This window comes from Emydura macquarii, unplaced genomic scaffold (assembly GCF_026122565.2).
Source record: "Emydura macquarii macquarii isolate MOO-44397 ecotype Brisbane River unplaced genomic scaffold, CSIRO-AGI_Emac_v2 contig_1451, whole genome shotgun sequence".
In the NCBI taxonomy this organism is placed as follows: Eukaryota; Metazoa; Chordata; order Testudines; family Chelidae; genus Emydura; species Emydura macquarii.
In genome coordinates this window covers 1,016,143-1,038,329 of record NW_027131588.1, presented here as the reverse complement: position 1 = coordinate 1,038,329, position 22,187 = coordinate 1,016,143, and positions in this window count along the sequence as shown.

The window sequence follows — 22,187 nt, the reverse complement described above, 5'->3', positions numbered from 1 at the left end:
CTTTACTCTTATGGGCAATGATCTTGCATTCCTTGCACATCCAAAACTGCCAGTCACTTTAATGAGAGTTCTGGATGCACAAGGAATGCAGTATCTGCCCAGTACTGTATAGCATGTTTCATCTTCCCAAGCACTTGATGACAGCTCTGTGATTTTGGACAGTTAATGGAAAATGGATCAGAGAAAACGTTAAGGGCCAGATTGTGCCCGTCCTCTGAACAAATCTGCAAAAGGAGAGGGTGTAAGGAGCCTCTCCTCCAGCCCCATACATGTTTGTGTAGGGGCTGGACATAATCAGGAACCCTTGGTTTCAGAGATTACAAGGATTCTTCAGGGGCAATGGCAATGTTGGCACTAACCTGTGCAAAGAGAGAGTGGGCAGGAGACAGGGTAGGTATAAAGAAAATAGGAAAATACAAGCATTATCAGAAAAGGGAGAGTCCTCATTATTCAGTTCTAGGGTCAAATACTCCTCCTCCCCCCCAGGTCCATGAGTGGAGGGGAGACTCTGCCCCATATCCCAGCTGGGAAGGCACAAATGGGCAACTATGGCTTGCTCCTCCCTCCCTTCAACTCTTCGGAAGTTCCTCCCTGAAGTTCTGCAGTTTGAGGCGGGTTGGGGTTTGTTGGGTGGTTGGAGTGTTCCAGTTTCTTCCCCACAAAATCCCATACAGCAAATCCTCACAAATTCTTAACCCTTTCCACCCCCTTCTCCTGGAATCCCACAACCAGTTGTGAGGGATTCAGAAGGAAACTCCTAGCAGCATGACTCGCGCAGGGATTGTACAATCCAAAGGTGCCACATAGGGGTTGTGCAGCGGTGCTGAGGCTAGGGATCTAGATAGGGAATCGACCTTCCCTCCAGTCAATCTTTAGAAATCCACAGGCTGAGGTTTTGAAACTCGCTGCCTCTCCAGTGAATGTGGCAAAATCCACCATCCAAGTTGAAACAATTAAAGGTCACACAGCAAGCTGAAAGACCTCAAGTTTCTACCACTCTATTTGGGGAAAACACATGGAAAAGAATGAGGGTCTTGAGGGGAGTAAATGTGAGATGACTCCGGTTTTGTACATTGCCAGCAAAACGGTGCCCGGCTCCTGACAGAGGGCTTGGGAAGCAATGACAATACAAATATTACAGATATTGTGCCATCCATTGGTGTATCTTCATGTTCATTGCAAACATTAAAGTGTAAAACTTCATAGCATCATGTAAGGTAGTTAAATATTATTGTTTCCATTTTACAGATGTAGAGACTGAGGCTCAGGGAGGTTAATCTCATCCAAAGTCCTCTGAAGTCATCATCAGTCTTTCCACTGGAAATGCTCCAGAACAATTGCCCTTAAAGGCCAGAATTTTAGAGGTTTTTAGGGATCTAACTCCCACTGAAATCAATGCCTAAACACCATCGAGGAGCTGACCCTATGTGACTTGTCCAAAGTCATATAACAAATGCTCGGCAGCGTTAGGAATGGAACAAAGATCTTTTGACTGCCTCCCATGTGCTTTATCCACAAGATCATCCTTTCCCTCTTGAGTTAACACCTAAATCAAATGAACAAATGGCATATATTCCTCCCTATATAAAAGAAGAAATATGACACTAGCCTTGTTAAGCACCAGAAACTAAATGTTGCGAAAGTTAAAGAACAACTTCTATGAACCATCAATATACATTGTATAAATCTTTAATTCATTATAAAAGTTAAGGGACCTTTTAATGTAACCAGCAATATGTAATTAAATTAACATCTACTGTAGAACTCTGGAATAATTGAATTGACAGTGAAATCATTATTGTCAGGTTCCAGTTTTCAGTTCTTAATAAATGTATTTAAATAACTTGAGGTTGCTTACTGTTTACAAAGAAATAATTGAATGCTGGATGAATAAACTTCGAGGCCAAATGCTAAGAAGTTTATTCAGTTTCGAATATGGTTATTAATGAGTTAAAAGGCAATGCCCTCAAGTTGTTCTCATTATTCTGAAGTTTCTAATTAAATATTCAAATGTTAAGTGAGAGAGAAGATAAATATACAAACAAAACTAGCTGCCAAACAGCTTTAAGTGAAATTGTTTTAATGCATTTAAAAACTTTGTTTCCCCCACTACTCCACATCTATCACTTCCCCTTCTCTGTCTCTTCATTTTCATCTTTCATAGAATCATAGAATATTAGAGTTGGAAGGGACCTCAGAGGTCATCTAGTCCAACCCCCTGCTCAAAGCAGGACTAACTATATCATCCCATCATCTTTCCCTGTCTCTCACCTCATTACTCACCCACCTACTTCTTACCCACCAAGTTAGCGAGACTCTTCTCCCCAAATAACTGGGAATCTTCCAGTGAAAGTAGCCATACACACACACACACACACATACTTTTCCAGGGAAAAGACTCCTGCCATCTGTAGGCAGAAAAGAGGATGACTAGTAAAACAGATAGAGGAAGAAGGTTTTAACAGATTTCATTTAATCTCTTTCAGAACCCCATGTTAATTTTTGGAAGGGTTCCCTTAGTCCCGGTTTCTCTCATGTACATTTTGGAGTTTTTCTGCCTTACTTGAAAAGAGTAAAAAGTAGCAGTTGAATGTTTGTTGTTGGCAAACAGCTGGTATATTTTGAGTGTAGGTGCTTTTCAGACCAGATGGCATGATTTTCAGAGGTGCTTAGCTTTGGAGGTAGTTCCATCACTTCTGAAAAATATGTCTAAGAGCTATAATAGCCAAGTGCAGAGATTTGGATATTAACTATACAGTCTATGAAACCATACAGCAATTATACAAGTCCCTTTACACTCATTGGCTAATAAGGGCTGCCACACAATCGGAGTACATGGCTTTGCATAGTGTACAACCGTTAAGAAGCTCAGTATTTATGCAACAGCCTGAGGGCAAAGCAAACAACATAACTGGGAAAAAAGGTGCCATTGTATATCATTATAGGAACTGTACAGCAATCTGGCGAAAACACTTCCATTTCAGTGTAATATCCTGTAAGCACTTGGTTTCATCATAAGCTACAAAATATACATTTTCCATCCATATTTATTTGAATTTTGGCAGGAAAAAAGACACTAACTGTAAGTCACACGGGACATATCTGGAAATTTACAGAACCACATTTAAGTTAACTTACTTCCAGTCCCACCCCATTAGCTACCATGGTATTGGCAGAGGTGAGAGTTCTGGCCCATAGGAATCTAGCCCATAGCATGAACACTCTTTCCAGCATGAAATATTTCTTTTTTGTGTGTATGTTGTCATGTTTGAAAAATTCTCTTTTGACCTGAGAACCCTTTGAAAGACACAGTTTAATTAGAGACATAAACTAGAGCTGACGCAGTCCAATTCTTTTCATTTTGATCTGGTGATTCAGTAGAATAAGTACATCTCTAAATAAGATGACATTCTCCTCCAAAAGTGACTTTATCAAATTTTACTATACTATCAGGAGTCTCAGCAACATTAGGTTGTTCTACTTAACCCAAAACACACACACACTAACATTTCCTCTGGACATTCTTCATACATTCCCGATATTTGCTTACAATTACATTTTCTGAGCAAGTTCAAAGGAGAGAGATTTTGTACATTCCAAATCATTTTGAGTAACACTGTTTTGTGCTCATTATTTGCCATTGCTTTCCCTATGAGATTGTGATACCATCCAGATGTTGTGGTTTTGAGGCATAGGTATTCAATTTTGCCTCTAGAGATTTCACAGCCACTAAAAAACCCATAAAAATCTACTTTCAGAGAAATCTCAAGGACAGCTGGAGTAACCCCATTCAAACTGATCTCAGATCCTCCCTTTCCTAAGCTAACAGTTTCTGGGTATGTGGGGATAGAAGCTTGGGAGAAGATCTATCTAGGTTTTTAGACTATGTCAGACATCATAGTATCTGAACACCTTGCAAGGTTTAGAGAAATGAAAATCCAGAGTGCAGCCCTCCATCATCTCTATCATGAGGCTAACATAAAGAAACAATTCATACTTTGGTATTCTGTTATTCTTTCTCAGGATTTGTCTTCATGAACTTTTAGTTCACAGCAAGCTGGGGTATAAATCCACTCGCCAGTAGCTTGAAATGCACAGACTGTACATGTAGACTTTTCTGACATGCACTAAGAGTCCCTTACTGCACTTTGATCTATACCACTTTGAAACAGGGCTAAGTCAAGGAACGGTTAGCACATTTCAACAGGATCCACACATACAGCTAGTGCAGAAAGCTAGCGCAGGATAGATTCACACCCCAGCTTTCGGTAAATTAAATTAAATGTAGACAAGCCCACAGACATAATACAAAAAACACTGGGGGAAAAAAGAGAGAGGCACTCTTGAAGAGCAACTGGGTTGAATGGCAACAATGACAACCACTACTGGAACTTTAACCGAGAAGAATTTATATTGCTAATAAGTCAGAAAATTAAGTACGATGTAATAACAAATGTAGATATTTGTAAAGGAAATAAAAGTTATCCTTAACTGTGCATTAAAGACTGATTTTGCTGGGGGAAAATGTAGTATTTGTTTTTGCCTTTTGTTACTGTTATTATCTGAATGAAGATTGAATATGAAATTAATATTTAAATCAAGTAGCCTGCCTCAGAACCTTATTGAGCCAGATTCCTTCAGGGTGATAGTGCCTTCTCTTCCTATGCAATGAACATCACCAGTAAGAACTGCAGAAGAAAGAAGAAATTTGATCTCCAGCAAAAGATACATTTTCCTTTGAAATCTTTGAGTGATATCTGAAAAAACAAAACCACATTCCAAAGAGGGCCATAGGGAATTTTGCTGTCGTTGTAGCATACTGAGGTTATATGTTATGTCACAGATTAGACAATTGGATGTAGTAATAGGGGACTTCCCAATGGACTTCACTTTATACTCCACCAACCCATCTGTCAGCAAATCCTTTATTGCAAGGAATCAGAGAGTAGACTTCAGTGGTGGTGGTGGTGGTGGTGGTGGTGATGGGGTGGGGTCAGGTGGGGGGAAGGACATGGTTTGGAAAGCAAAAGTTTGCTTCATGTAAGGAAAGCTACCTAGCTGAACCCATTTATCAGGTGAAATTCAGAATGATTCAGCAAGCCTACCCAAGGTCCTATGCACCACTTCATCCCCACTTGAGGGAGCTTGAATGTGCAGGAGCTCTACACTCTTACTGGAAGTAGTAAGAGTAAGCCCAATTATAGAAATAAGAGTTATCACTTGAGAGACGGAAAATATTTACATCGGTGAAGATTGGCTGAAAAGGCGACAAAATCAAAGGCTTTGAATACAGCTCAGGCAAACTGTAAGGTTTATTGCTAGAGCTAGATTAAATTGGTTCACAAATCTGATGGAATAAAACCTAATAAAGGGACATCTGAAGTGCTATGGGTACATGAGACAATTATCTAATGTACTTCTGCAGACACTAAGGTTGCAGTGGAGGACCTAGCACAAAGAAAAGCTTTACTGCTCAGTGAAATATTCTCTCTTGCTTTCAAAAGTCACGCACTCTTGCTTGACTGACGGGATTCATCATAAAACATTTTTGTTTCTCTTTTCTGATCCATAGTTTTCTGACTTATCGCAAGAGTTGAATGGAAAGTAATCTAAAAAATTTAAAACAGTGTTACATTTTACAAGTGGTTTGGGGGTGCATTAGAGGGGAAAACTGTGAAGGGACATTTTCCCTCTCTCTCTTCGTTCCATATGGCTGATTGACAAGAGAAAAGGCAGCTTGAGATAAAGAGAGAAAAGAAAGGGAAACCAAACCCCCCCTCCCCCATATTTTAAAAGTAGGTAAAGAGAATCACAATTTTTGTCCTGAGAACTTTTAAGGCAAGGTAACTTTTTTCTATGCATGTCCCTGTGATTCAATTTAGGGGGAAGGGCTAAATCCCTAGCTGGTGTGAATCAGCATAGCTTTACAGAAATCAAGGCAGCTGAAGACGGGCTTTTGGGTGCACAGCAAGCATATATCCCTCACTTGTCTGGAGAGAGATTTTAATTAAATCATTATGTCATCAGAAATCTCATTAACATTATAGTCCATTCTGTACTACAGATAGAGGCATACACAGGATATTTGTCTATCTATCTCTATATACATTTCTATATGTATAAAAATGTTTTGGAAAATGGGGGTATAAAATGGGCATGGAATTTTCTGAATGAGTGTAACATCAAACCCTCAGATACTATGGAGAAGAATATAGACAGATAAAAGAGAGAAGTGCAAAGTATCATTCAAAGGAAACAAAAGTGAGCAAATAGAAACTGAAAACTGCACTTCCTATCTAAAGTTGTGATCTTTAACCATAGTGTCCTATACAGTTGGATTCTTTGGGTTCATAAAAATGGCCACTGACTGGGTGAGACCAATGGTCCATCTAGCCCAATATCCTGTCTCTGACAGTAGCCAGTGCCAGATGCTTCTGGCAGATGGAGGTTTTGGGCTATTCAAACCATGGGGTTGCATCCCTGACAATCTTTGCTAATAGTCATTGATGGATCTATCCTCCATGAATTTATCTAATTCTTTTTTAACCCAGTTATACCTTTGGTCTTCACAATATCCCATGACAATGAGTACCACAGGTTGACCATGCATTGTGTGAAGTACTTCCATTTTTTCTTTTAAACCTGCTGCTTATTAATTTCATTGGATGACCCTGGAAATTCTTGTGTTATGTGAAGGTGTAAATAACAGTTTCTTATTCACTTTCTCCACACCATTCATGATTTTATAGACCTCTATCATATTCCACCCCCACCACTGTAGACTCTTTTCTAAGATAAACAGTTCCAGTCTGTTTAGTCTCTCTTCATATGGAAGCTGTTCCATCCCCCGAATCATTTTCGTTGCCCTTCTCTGCACCTTTTCCAATTCTAAAAAAAAGGGACCATCTCTATTTGTCCAGGCCCAAGTACACCACAAGCACTAAAGGTATTTAGGAACCTAAAAATGCATATAGGCAATGGCAGCTAGGCACCTAACTCACTTAGATGACTAAAGGCAGAGACAACATGTAACTCTTAATGGTGGGGGGCAAAATTTAAAGGTTTGGGGGGGGGCAAGTGATAGCCCCATGCATCACCTCTAGGCTGAGGAGCAACAGCAGAGCCAGGAGCATCAGGGCAGCAGCAAACGAGCACCTAAAGGAGCATCTCATGGGAGCCAGGCTCTTCAGGCAGGGACCAGCTCCAGTGGGCTTCGCCAGGCAGCACCTGGGGGGAGGCAATAGTGCACCTGGGGCACAGCTTGGAGCTGTGCCACCTGCCCTGCCTGCAAAGCACCTGGTCATGCAGAGAGAGCCCAGATTGGGCCGCTTCCAATCCACTGGCTCTTGACAGGAGACAGGCAACAGTTTTCAGACTAGACGGCATGCTCCCTATGGTGCCACAGTTTGAAAACCTCTATGCTAAATGGAAAGCAGAAATCTGGGGGCGGGGCACATGACCCTGCATGGCCCCCCCCCCCCCACACACATTGCTTCTAACTAATGGTATTTACAAATGTGTCTGCCTGCATCTTTAGGCACCTAAATACCTTTGTAAATCTGTCCTCAAGTAAATAGCAATAAAGATCATATCTCTGATAGTCTTAACTCAGCCATTAGCCTAATGGGTGACCTTGGGTAAGTCACTTCACTTCTCTGTGCCTCATTTTCTCCATCTGTAGAAAGGGGATAATGGTGCCAATCTCCTTTTTAAAGTTCTTTGAGAAATATGGCTGAAATGTGCTATATAAGATAATGTATTATTATTATTTTCCCCATGCCATGTCCCATTAAATGTGATGATGTAGTGTCACTTCAAAACACAGCGTAAACACTCATAACATACAGCCACTGTGACTGCACTACTCCTTCCTGTTTGGATCTACTTCAGCCACTGGTAATGAAACATTAATCTCAGAAAGTGGTCAAATAGATCTCTGAAGCCTGTGCCTAGACATCATCCCATCAGAGCAGCTAAACAAAAGACCTCAAAGGCACTTTTGCCTGGATTTAAGCAATACCTGTCTCTTTTCACAGGAATTATTTTCACCCAGAAAGCTGCTACAGGAGTGCTCTGGAAAATGTGCCTGTATACATGTTAATAGATATGATGCCAGTAGATAGAACTCAAGAATATAACGTTGTTCCTGTTTTTTATAGGACCAATAAAACTTCTTGCTGGACACTGCACATGGATTTTGTGTGCAACTCATTCAGGTCACTTGTAGCAAAAGGAAATGTAACTGGGCCCACATTTTTTTTAAATGAATCTATATTTTTGTTATTTGGATGAAAGTCCACCCATGTTGTCTTTTGTAGCATTTGTCCAGCTCTCATCTTAACCCTGATGTCTTGGCCCAATTCTAACTTGGGTACTTATACCTATCTAAAACGCACCTTTAATTTCAATTGAGTATAATGTTGCTCACTTCCTGCTCTAAACTTTTGTGTAGTGCTGCTGTGCACTGTATAACACCTGCTGTATTTCAGAGTGTGTGCCTGTGATCTCTGTGCATAGTTTATATATTACTGAAGTTTATGTGTATAAAGTACCAAGAGATTCTTCCAAATGAAAGGTGCTATATAAATGGAAATTATCACTTGGTCACAAGTTATTTGCTGCATTAGTGTAGGCAGGAATTTGAAGAAATGAGGGGATGAACAAGTTGCATAGTCTTTTGTCTAAAGTTAAAGACAAATTATTTCAGGAAACCAAAAATATATACTTTTTCTAAGATTAGACATTAATCCTGATGCTACTTCATGGCACTTTAAAACAGAGCAAGGGGCAGATTAGCTAAAAATGGCTTGACCTTTAGGCATTTTCTATTGGTACTAACAGGATCAGGTACTAGTGATATGACCACCTCAAAATTACTATTGTTACACAGCACACTGTGCTCTGGATAATAATTACTTCATATTCTCTGTACTTCTGAAACTTTAAAAATTCAGACCAGCCTTCTACGATGAGAGCTGAAATCACTGCATAATTCACTATCTGCATTCCATTTGGGCCTCAGCCCTTTTAACTATATACTATGTGTACTTTATTTGTTATGGATACCAAGAATCTGGCTATATTACCAGCAACAAAATAAAACATTCCAAGGATTGTTTCACATTCTTTAGTTGCATGTTACAAGTTAACTGGAGGAATATAAATATCTTCAATATACAATTAACTGTACAAAATTTGAATGTTTGTAATTACAGTTTTAGCTACAATCTATTCACACTTAATATTTCTATATCCTAGATATTCTCTCAGAGACTTTGTAAAATGCTGCCTGTCAGACTTCAATATCAAGACCACAGCAGAAAAGACTAATGGAAGTATTTCACAATATGAAGAAGGCTACGCTTCCTCAGAAAGACATGCATTGCAGAAATTAAATATATACTGCTGACCTGATTTCATTTATATTTAAATGCTTCAAATGGGAACAGGATGGTTTAAGAGACTGGTAATGACTGGAGGCTTGTGTGTCTAATTCGTCAGTTCAAAATCCAGCATAGGTAGATGGTGATCAGAAGTCATTATTGTCAAACATAGGCATGAGAGGAGCTCAAGAGCCCTGCTAACTATATTTTATGCTCCTAAAACCTGGTCCAGGTTTGTGAACCTTCTTTCCTTAATTAAAAGCTATATTTCTCTCCTCTCCCCCAAAGGTTGATTCTTTTCTTTTTTTTTTTTTAAAAAGGGGCCCAATTTTTCCCCCATAATATTGTCTTCAACAGCAATCACTTGTGTCTTTCAAAGGGAGAGCAAGACTCAGAATTTTCTTCCTAAATATCCAGAGGGGTAGCCTCTGTCTCAGTCTGCATATAGCAACAACAGCGAGAGTCCTGTGGCACCTTAAAGACTAACAAATTTCTTCAGGCATAAGCTCTCGTGGGCTGCAATCCACTTCATCAGATGCACCTAAAGAGAAGCCTCTCCTCTCTCTGGGTATGTGGTTTTTCCTCTATTTATATTGTGCTCTATGTTTCACCCTATTTGTTTTTCATTAGAATATTTTTCCTCCTCTTTGCTTCTTTCTTCAGTTTCTCCTAAGCAGAGAATGAACTCATGGGTGTTCAGATTCAAGCTGAACTTTCAAAACCACAACATTAGAATATGCTCAAAATTGAGCCAAAAAAAAAAAAAAAAAAAGCGTTCACCCTTCCCTAATTTAGTGGCTGCTCAATGGCTTCTGTGAAATGAACTGGTGATTCCAGTCCTGTTCCTGGTGGGCAGAAGCCAAAGACTGACTGGGTTTTGAGACTGAAATGCCATCACAACACATAATATTGTTCCCTCCAGACCAGGAGGAAGTTTGCAGTGCTCTATTCATGCTATAACTCCTCTGTGGATAAATACCTCACTCGCCAAGATTGCAAGTCTGACATCTTCATGAGTATGACATTTGGTTTAAAAAAAAGTCACAACTATGTTTCTAAGCTGGGCTGTTGTCAAAAAAACTGGTCACTGTAAAGTGTTATGTTATGTGATATAGCAAGGGCAGAGGGAAGTAGGAGAGTGCAACTATTTGAGTACCAAGGTGGTGGGTGGGCTTGGGCCCACCCACCGCTAAAGGCCCCTCCCCTAGCATAAGGGGAGGAGCCACCGGACCCAGGACTCAACTGAATTCGTAGGATAACAAATGAAAAAACAGGAAGAGGCGTGAGGGTCAAAGGGTCAAATGGAGGGAACTGAGCAGAGAACCTCGGACAGTGTCCACTGCTCGGAAGGTGTCAAGGGAGCCAGCGGACACCGTCCAAAGGAACTCCGCCCGGATATGTGAACGGACAGAGGAACGGAAATAGGCCCCACAGTCGCAGGGAGTCCCCCCAGGCAACCTCCTCTCCCTGGTGTTATAGATGGCCACTTTGTCCAGGGCCAGGAGGAGGTTGACGAGAAGGTCCCGCGATTTTGTGGGGCCATGGATGGGATGTGCATATAAAAACAAGTGTGGGGAAAAGTGCAGCCAGAACCTCAGCAGGAGATTCTGGAGGAGCCGGAACAAGGGCTGCAGCCTGGCACACTCCAGATAAACGTGCACCAGGGTCTCCCTCATGCCACAGAAGGGGCAGGCATCAGGGTGAGAGGTGAACCATGCCAGGAACACACCCGTGCTCACGGTTCCATGGAGGAGCTGCCAACTGACGTCCCCGGCAGGCCGTGGGGTCAAGGTGGAATACAGACTGGCCCACCGGGGGTCTTCACCCTCTACAGGTGGCATTAGGTCCCGCCACTTGGTATCAGGGCGGGACACGAGGGCAAGGAAATGAAGGGTATGGAGCACAAGCGTGTAAAGATGGACCCTTGGTGCGGTTCGAAAGAGAACTGGCTGCAGATTGTGCAGCTGGCATTGTGCGTAGGGAGGTGGTGGCCGGGTGGGCTCATGGGGCCGGGGCCTGATGGAGAGCACCGGAGGGCTGGGAGTGAGGGGGGGCAGGAGCCACCCTCTCGCAAGACCCACTCGAGGTAGACCCGAGCAGCGGGGGGCAAGGCGGCCCTCACCTCCTGGAGTACACGCTGGGGGGTTCAAAGGGTGGAGAGCCCCATGCGCCGAGCCAGCGCATGGGGGTCCACCCAGTCCCCCTGGTCATAGTCCAGAAGGTCTCCAATCTTGGTGACTCCAGCCAGGACCAGCCTCCGTTGCACCGAGGGGGTCTCTGCCACCTGCACACCAAAGTGGGGGTTGTATAGCAGGGGTTCTGCGAGGAGATCCTCCCCCTCGGGGACCGCAAGGGGCCTGGAGGCCAAGACCAACCTCCAGGTCTGGAGGAGGTCCTGGTAGAAGACCGGCAGCTTGGAGAGGTCTCGCGGAAGACAACTTGGATGGAGATAAAAGAGCTGCCAGTCATATCGGAGGCAGCAGAGGAAGCCGTGCGCCAAGTGGCTCCACGCCGGACTACCTGCACCATAAAGGAGTCAGCAGGGCCTGGAGGTGGAAGGTGTGACTTGGCTGTGGATGCAGCACAGGCCCGCCCGCCCTCCTCCAGAGGGAGACTCAGGATCTCTGCAGAGACCCAATGCAGTCCTAGCCAAAAGAACTCCAGAACTGTCTTCTGGAGGTGGGCCAGGAAGCTTGGGGTCGAGACCAGGGTGTTGAGCCAGTGCCAGAGCATGGACAGGACCAGCTGGTTGATCACCAGCACCTGCCCCAGAAGGGAGAGGCACCAGAGCAGTCCTGTCCATCTCCACAGCCGCCCAGACACCCTGTCCTCCAAATCCTGCCAGTTCTCTGCCGGGGACGGATGGGTGGCAGAAAGGTAAATGCCTACATAGACCAGCGGACCCGTGCTCCACCAGATGGCTTGAAGCGCAGGTGGGAGGGAGCTCGCCCGCCACCCGGCCCCTACCATCAGGCCAGAGCTCTTGGCCCAGTTGACCTGGGCGGAGGAGGCCGCCGAGTAGACAGCCAGGCAGGCCTCCAGCCGCACCAGGTCGCCCGGGTCCTGGACTGCAAGGAGCACGTCGTCGGCGTATGATGACAGGACCAGCCTCAGGGCTGGCTCACGGAGCATCAGCCTCCGGCGGAAGAGACAGAGGAAGGGCTCAATGGCCAAGGCGTACAGCTGGCCTGACAGCGGACAGCCTTGACGCACGCTGCGCCCGAAGCTGACCGGTTCGGTCAGGGTCCAGTTGAGCTTGACCAGGCACTCCGCGGAGGCGTACAACACCCGGAGAAAACCCACAAAGCGGGGCCCGAAGCCGAACGCCCGCAGGGTGCCCAGGAGATACCCGTGATCCGTCCTGTCGAACGCCTTCTCCTGATCCAGAGACAGGAGGGCGAACGACAGACCATCCCTACACCCGAGCTCTAGGAGATCCCGGACCAAATACAGATTGTTGAAGATGGTGCGGCCCGGGACGGTGTAGGTCTGGTCGGGATGGACCACGTCCTGCAGCACGGACCCCAGTCTCAGGGAGACGGCTTTGGCCACGATTTTGTAGTCCGTGCAGAGGAGCGAGATGGGACGCCAGTTCCGGAGGTCGCCGAGGTCCCCCTTCTTGGGCAGCAGGGCAAGCACGGCCCACCTGCACGACAGGGGGAGCTCTCCGCTGGCCTCGGTCTCGGCCCAGACGATGGAGAGGTCTGGGCCGAGGACGTGCCAAAACACGCGGTAGAACTCCACGGTCAGCCTGTCCATGCCCGGGGATTTGTTGGTGGGCATGAGGCGGAGGGCTTCCGAGAACTCGGCCAGAGTGAGAGGTAGCTCCAGCCGGTCCCGGTCGCCCGTGCCGACCGTGGGAAGTTCGTTCCAGAGCATCCTGCGGGCGGCGGCTTCGGTCGGATCCGGGGAGAAAAGGGCGGCATAGAAGGCCCGGGCCCTTCCACACATCTCCACCGGATCCGTCGGGGGGCGCTGTCCTCCGCCAGAAGGCAGGTGATGTGCTTCTGGGCCCCCTGTCTTTTCTCCAGGGTGTAGAAGAAGTGGGAGCCGCGATCCATCTCCCGAAGGAGACGGATGCGGGATCGAACGAAGGCACCCGAGCCCGGAGATCTTCGAGGACCCGGAGCTCCTCCCGCTTCTCCCGGCACGCTCCACAGAGGGATGGATCCTCAGGGCTGGCAGCCAGACGCCTCTCCAGCGCTAAGACCTCCTGCTCCAACTGCTCTATCCCCGCATCCCTCTGCTGGCTGGCCCCCCGAGCGTAGTCGCGGCAGAAGAGCCGGGCGCGCACCTTCCCCATGTCCCACCAGCGCCACGCCGAGGGAAAGGTGCGCCTCTGCCCCCGCCAGGCCAGCCAGAACTCCCGGAAGGATGCTACGAAGCCCACGTCCTCCAGCAGGCTGTTGTTAAAATGCCAGTAGGCCGGCCCCGGCCTCTCTGCCGTCAGAGAGGCCTTCACGGTCACCAGGTGGTGATCCGAGAATGGGGCCGGCCATACGCTGGAGGAGTGGGCCCGCGAGAGACGGTGACGTGAAAAATAGATACTGTCCAACCGGGAGTGGCTCGACTGATCTTCCCCCACCCGGACAAAGGTGAAGGTGACGGTGTCATCCGGGTGGTGGTCCCGCCAGACATTCACCAGGGAGTGGCTGTCTATGATCTCCCGGAGGACGTTGGCGGCGGCCTGGCACTGCTCGGTCCCCGTGCGGTCCCGCTCCTCGAGGGTGGTGTTAAAGTCCCCGCCCAGGACCAGGCACTCGCGAGGATCCAGAGCACCGAGGAAGGCGGCCGCCTGCTGGAAGAAACGCACCCTCTCCGGGCCTGCATTCAGGGCAACGACGTTGACGAGGTTAAATGCCAGCCCCCCCATGTGGACCCAAAGGTGCAGCAGGCGGCTCAGCGCGACCTTGGTGACCCCCAGCACCTTGGGCTGCAGGTCGGGGGAGAACAGGGTGGCCATTCTGCCCACGCAGGCAGAGGTGACTAAGGTACACCCCTTCTCCCCACTCCAGCCGCCAGCTGGCCTCGGCGGCTGAGTCCGTATGGGTCTCCTGCAGGAACGCCACAGTGTATCCCCCCTCCTGAAGGAAGGAGAGTACTTGCCACCTGCGGAGACCCATCCTGCAGCCCCTGCTGTTTAAGGTGGCAAAGATGACAGGCATGATGAGGAGGGCTGGGGGGGTCCTCGCTGGCAGGTGCCCTAGCGGTCCCCGTTGGGCTCCGCAGCTACCTGTGGCCAGTCCCGAAGGCCATCAGGGCATCACAGAAGCTGTGGGCCCGCTGATAGGCTGCGGCGTCCTGCTGCCAGGTCCCTTTCCCCTCCTTCATCGTGGCCCTCACGGCCCAGAGGACGCGGTGGAAATACCCCCAGCGCTGCAGCACGAGCTGCACCTGGTTCCAGGCACCACATGTGTCCCCGAGGAAAGTGCGCAGCTCTTCGCACAGCAGCTCGGGGGGCTCATCCTCCGGCCTGGCCCCTGCGGTAGCCCTGTGGCCGGATGGGATAGGCCCTGGGGGTGGCAGCAGAGGGAAGACAGCAGCCCCGAGCGGGCTGGGAGAGGTGAAGACAAAGGCCGCCTCCTGGGAGCCCTCAAGGGTAAAGGAGACGACTCCAGGGGTGGTAGAGACACAGGGAGCAAGGGTGGGGGTGCAAGCTGGAAGGGGGGCAGGAGCAGGGAGGGGGGCAGGAGCTGAGGCAAGGCCAGGGTCAGGGACGAGGGACAAACTACAGGGGGTGGCATTAGGGGCAGCTACAGGGAAGGGAAGGCAAAGAGGGGGAGGACAGGGGTGCTCCCAAGCATGGGGGCTAGGAGGGGAGGCAGGCAGCAGCGAGGGGGTGCTCACAGCAACAGCAGCAGCAGAAGGGAGAAGCAGCTGGCCTGGAAAGAGGTGTCCCTCTGCACCTGGTGGTAGTGGTGGTGGTGGAGAGGCCACTCACACACCCGCTCCCCCCCCAGCTGGCCAGGGGAGGTAGGAAGACCCATGGGGCCCCCAAGAAGCAAAGGGAACAGCAGCAGGGGCTCCCCAGGGCAGCAGCATCCCCAGCAGTAGGAGGAGAGTACATGATGGGAGGTATGTAAGCCCAGAATGCTCAGGGCTTTATTCCCTGCAGACTAGCCAGAGTCAGTAGAGGGCAATTAGGAGCAGCTGAGGCCAATTAAGGCCCAGCCAGGTGCCTGATAAAAGCCCACTGCTCCGGAGAGACAGGGCACAAGCTGGAGGAGTAAGTGTGCTGTGCTACGAGGAACAGATAGGAGTACAGTGGAGGTGTGGAAGAGGGGAGGCGTCCCAAGAGAGGTACTGAGCCCAGTTTGGGCAACAAGGAAACAGGACCAAGAGGCCAGAAGGACTGAGGGCGGAAAAGTACCCCAGGGGAAAAAGACTTCAGCTTCGAATACAGTGCCAATAGCTCATAGCTGCTACTCATAGGGCCCCTGGGCTGGGACCCGGAGGAGCGGGTGGGCCCGGGTGACAGGTCTGGGTGACGGACGACTCCCTGGCCCACTATGAGAGGTGAAGCATGAGACCCACTAGAGGGAAGCTGGCCGTCTGCCACAGTTAGCACATCAGTTATTTACTGTGGAGTGGAAGAAATCTTGTGGTATACCTGCAAATAACTTTCTGCCTAACAAGAGCACCCCTTTTACTTTCCAAATGTCTCTTAATGACAACTTTTTTCCTCAGAGAGCGGAAGGTTCCTATACCCATTGTCCTTTATTGCCATACATCTTTAAAAGCCTCACATTTTGGTAACCCTTGCCTTAGCCAAAGAAGACGATTTTCCTCCATCCTTCAGAGTTAATCAGAGACATTCCTGTCAGAAGGAGTCATGATTTTGCCTTTTGGTTTTCTCCCCATTACTGTTAAAAAGCTATTTGTAACTTCAGAGTTTTATTAGCACAGCACATAGAAAAAGGACAACAGAAGGCTGTGGTTTCACCATTCAGAATTCATTTACCAATTTGCTAATCTTAGGGATTATGTTGAGTGCACATGAAGTCAATAAAACTGCTGGAAATAAACACTCACATGGTCTATAACATATACATATCATTCTTCTTTAATAATAATTCAGCGCTGCTCCAGTGAAATAAAGACCGTATGTCGGAAAACAAATCAGGTCTGAATTACTGCTAAAAATTACTAGGATTCTGTGGGGACCTCATGGTATTTCATGTTAGCTTGCAGTTACAATCATGTCAATCTACTCTGCTAAAAGCATGAGCCAGACACATTATCTTTTAACATTTTGATTAAAGTTCATTTTGTTTCTGACGTATACATTCCTAATGCTACTAACTCTCCACCTATCCTTAGAGTTATTTTCTTCTGTCCCACATTCAGCTCCGATTTCTTTCATTAACTGTTCAAAGGACAGATCTTTACTTTAATATTTACCCTATTAAATAAAAACCCAAGATGACTTACACCTGGCAGCCTTTTTAATAAAGCAGAGACCAGAGGCATTGTAACTTTCTACAATAAAATATTTTATTCATATCCCTCTAATGAGACTTAAATATCCAGTGAACTCTGCTATTCAGATATGCATCTTCTTTCTCTCACCATTCAGTAAGTGCATGTAACACCTATCAATGCACATACGGAAGGGAGAAAAGACCCCAAATGAGAGTATAACTTTCATTTGGGAGTGAGAGACCGATTCATATAATTCACACGTGTTAGATTCATTTAGTCTCCCATTATCAACAGACTACATATCTGAAAATAGTGATATTCAGCTTTTTGACAGATGGAAAGTTAATTCATCATCACATGGCTTTGCCTTTAACCTTTTATCATCATCAGTTGGATTTGCAGGGGGATACAAAATTATCATGACAAAATATCTGGACATTGTGTTGTGATATTTACACATTATAACAGTGTCCTGAATTGTGATCCAAACCCTTACAGGTATCACTTGATTTTATTAAGCTAATCACCAAATCATGGGGTGAAGTGATAGCCATGAGAAAGGCAAGCTTCTAAGAAAGGAGGGAGATAAGGAAAGAATGAAGGATCTGGAAGTGATCAACACAAAGACATTAAAGACTGGATTGAGACTCTGGGGAAGAAATAGGAAACTTGATCTAGGGCCTAAGATAGGATACTGCTTTGAGGAACCTCATTACCAGATACAGAAACGCGCTGCAAAAGCAATTCTGCTAAGGGGGGGCACTGTGTGCCCAGTACTGCACCACTGAAATCCATAGGTGCTTTACCATTGATGTCAGTGAGTTCAGGATCAAGGCCTAGAGATGAGACTTGAGTCCCAAGGTGGCTGGAAAAAAGCCTCTTTTCAGACCTGTCCTGGAGAAACTCTAGAGTGGAGTGGATTTGAGACTTCTTGTCAGAGATCTGCCAATCCTGCCACCAGAAGAGAACAACCTTGTATGAAGTATAGGAAGTCCCCTTTTTCTGAAAGCAAAGGAGGGTCTTGAGAATTTTGCCTGCAACCTCTGGCTTGTCAGGATAGAGCATTCACAAGCAATACCTTGAACTTGAGAAAGTCAGGGCTGGGATGAAGGACCAAACCTTAAGACACTAGGACTTTCAATTCTGGGAGGAGGAAGCTTATCTACTTTGAGAGATGGAGAAGGTCCATGAATCAGGCCCTTGCAGTCTTGCACAAAGTGCCATTGGACTTTAAATAACTGAAAATGAACAGGATGTTGGTTTTTCATCTCACTCAAGAGATTTCACTTTATTGGCACAGTGTCCCATGTGGGAGTATTGATTCAGAGGGAAAAGTAGCCCATTGCCAAGTTATTGTAACAGGTTCCTGTGCTTTGTGAATTTTCCCTAGAGGTTTCCCATTCAAATACTGACAAGACTTGATCTGACTTAGTTTATAAGGGTTAACAGGATTATAGCCCAAGATGCTATCACTAAAGAGTAACCTGAAAAAGAGTCCTTACTGAACAGATGATGAAAATCTTGAGAATGAAATCCATACTTTTCATTATACCTCCATGATAGCTCTGCAACTGAATGTGAACCATTTAATAGATTGCCTGGAGGAGAAGAAAGCAGAACTTTATGACTGACACATAGATCTCCAAAATAAAACAAATATATATATATGTGTGTGTGTGTGTGTGTGTGTTTTAAAGATGAGATTAATTTCCCAGCATTCTGCAGTGCCCTCTAGCTTACTGTTTGCTCAAATGAACAATGGCCCATATAACTAAACTCTCACTAACTCAGTGGTCACCCTATCTGATTTTTTATGTCCTTGGGGGGCCAAACTAGAAGTGAAACATGATATATGACTTTACTTTTAGAAATATAGTACGCATTTGATTTTTTTCTTTCTTGTGAGACTATCAAAACCAAAGCCATGAATCATTTCCTGAGAAGTTTTAGATTTACGGTTTTGAGTCTTTAACCTGGGATCCCTTTGGTATATTTTGTTTGCAAACATTTGAGAACTTTTCGATGAGAGATAGATAAGCTTAACCTAATTCTCAGATTCAAGATTTAGAAGGATAAGAGGCAACATCAAGCACCACTGAGTTCCAAAATTAAATAAGGTGAAGCCAGTGCAGCGGTCATTTTGGGTAATTTGCGTAGAAATCCATTTTGTTTACAATGTCAAGTGCATGCACTTCCGCACTAAGCAATAATGTTTAAAACGTTCAGCTTCTTTTAAAAGTAACTGCTTTGCTATTATTCTCCCCCGCCATCTTCACTTGGCCTTCTGCCTGTATTCATGGGTACTATTGGGCCTCCATGAAGTTAAGAAAATTTGAGTTATTTTTTATCTTGCTCATCTGTGAAATGACTATAATAATACATACCTACTTTGCATAGTTATAACTGAGGTTTAATTAATTGCTTGCAAAGAGCTGATGTCATCAAACCCAAGTATTATTATTATTATTAATTCTTCAATGATTAATTCTCACCCCCTGCATTCCATCCTCTTTTCTAGTCCCACAGCCCAATCACATCACTAGAGAAAAGCAAACTTCTGCCCCACTTTTTTACATCCAGTGCATCATCTTAAATGTTTACCATATGATTTACACATATCACACTCTGCAGAGTACAGAATTGGACTTGGTCATGCAACATGCCACAGCGCATGATCAATGGATAAGATATAACAGGATGCTAATGAGAAAAGCATTCTAATTATTTAATAAAACTCAATGTGATACATTGAAATCTGCTGCCCTGCAATACAGCACCAATTTGGGTAGCGCTGGTTGGAAAATTGGCTTTTTCCATGTAAAAGGTCAACTTACATTAAAAAACCTGGAACACCAAATATTTTTCAGTTTTCTGCCAAAAGTTTTCTAATGGTTTTAAACGAAAAGTCAATTTTTTTCAGAAAGAAGACACTATAAAATAATTCATTTTGACAAAATACCACTTTTCTTCTGAAATAAAGTTTTCATGGAAAGTTGTCATCCAGCCCTAGATCTGGGGCCAAATTTTTCAAAAGGACTCAACATACTGGGTGCTGAGCTTTTTGAAAATTTGCCCCTTATTCAGCTTTCTAAATGAAAGTGAAACACTTGAAATTTGGCTTTAACAGAGTGTTGAATAATGTAAAATCTGACCTTGAGATCTTTTGAAATACTGGTACCTGAAACATGATTTTGGGATGCCTACATCCCAGACTAATGTGCATGCATGTTGCAATTCTGATGTGGCTGGATAATGAGATACAGAGATTGAAGTCCATTGGCTGATTCACAAAGAGGTATTAGTATTCTCAGGGAAGGTTGCTAAGGACTTTCCATACAGGCTTCTTCCTAGTCTGGCTGCTAAAATTTGAAATTCTCAGGGGCTGGTCTGAGACTGTGGAATAAACACACCCAAGAAGTAAGCACCATCACAAACATTACCACCTTTCCTGCCAAGCTGGCACATTTCTTTGACATTATCTTCTCTAACATACGCACATAGCAACACATATATTAAAAAAAACAACAAAAACCACCCAACAACAACAAGACACTCGGCTGCACACACTTCCGTCCCTGGGGAGAGAATGAGAGAACAAACAACATGTGACAGTTGTTAGTCACATTGGCTACCACACTACTGCAATGCATTCAGATAGTATAGTAATAAGGCTTGGAATAGGAACCCACATAGAGTAGAATAGAATCAGAATTATTTTGCTTTTTTGAAAGATATCCATCCTGGTAAATTATTGGAGGTTTAAGGTTAGTAACCAGCCAAGTAAGGTAGAAGTGTCTCCCATCTGTCTCCTACTCGTTCTCATATCATTTCCGTGCATGAGAGAGTTAAAATGGTTGCTTGTGTCCACATAAGGCACAAAGCACGGAAAAGTCTATGTTTTACAGAGTTGGTAGTTGAGACCTTATAACAAGTTCCATTTCTCTATTTTGGTTTGCACTGCATTTTAGGGTTGTGAAACTCTTTTGGATCTTACTTTGCTGGGCTGGTGCCAACTGAATCTCATTGTGCTTTCTTGAGCACAAAGTACTTAACCCACCCAAATGCATTTGATGACAATAAACAGGGGAAAAGTAATCTCTTAAGATCATTAGCTACTTCTGAGTCATTTATTCACACCAGTACCAAATGTCTGTCTAATTAATTGGTAAACATAAACTTTCACCATTACTCTTTCTGATACCACTGAGACAGAGGCTCTGCATCACCCACATCCTAAAATGTGTAAGGGAGACTGGGAGAGGAGAGATAAAGCCTGCTTTTCCCTTCTTGCTGCTATCACCACTCAAACAAGGCCCTTCTTATCAGTCCTGGTCCTCTAACCTTATGATGCTGAGGCCATGCTGGAAGAAGGGAGGTAAAAGCCCCCCAGTCCTTCTTGTCACATGATATATACATATTCAGAGTCTTTATATTCATCACAGCACAAACCTGTGGGAGCTTTAGTAATAAACTTGTCAATTGTTTACCTTTGCTCATTTTAATTCTGTGTTTTGTAATTTAGTGATTTAAAGGGCACCTCTGTCTCCCATTTTGTTCAACAATGTCTATTTTTTAAGAAAGTATCAAAAGGAAAAGAAGTTTAGGGCAACTGGAAAAAATGTATGTAAGTGATGTGAGGGTGTCTCCCACCAGTGGATTAGGCATGGATGAAGACATGATCACACCAGTTTGTTAATGCTTATGCACATTTTTCTATCGCCCCACCCTCTTTGCCCTTTTGATACTCTCTTTTTTAAAGAGACATCACTGAACAAAGGGAGACAAGTAGGTTGTCTCTGTGTCGGCCATCCAGTGGAGGGAGTCATCACACTACTTCCTCAGTGATTATGACTGGGAATTTCAAAAGGCTCAGTAATGACCTACCTCTGCTCCCACTGAATTCATAGCAGAACTACCACTGAATTCTATGGGAGCAGAGTTAGTCCAACGATAAGTGCTTTTGAAAATTCCTCCTACATTAGTAGTTACTGTTGCTTGCATTGTTCCAAAGAGAATTGTGGACATGGGATGGGAGGGTTTCCTTAACTTCTAAGTCCTATCCATTCTCTTCAGCCATTGAAATGGAAGCTACTGACAGAGAGGACCTGTTCCCAGCACTCTGCTATAGGAGTTATATCAAATGTTTCTTTAGAAACTACTTTTAGTACTAGTCAAGGTCCAACAGTCTTCAACTTGGATTTAATTTCTCTCAAAATAGTTGTTCTGGATCAAGAAAGAATAAAGTGAGTGAGGGAAAGGAGGGAAACAAACTTAAGGAATTTGTGGATAGGATTCTTTATTTACGAACCAGGACAATGGTACCAAAATTTTGATTACCTTTCAGCACTCCTTATTCCATCAAAATCATCATAGAAATCAATG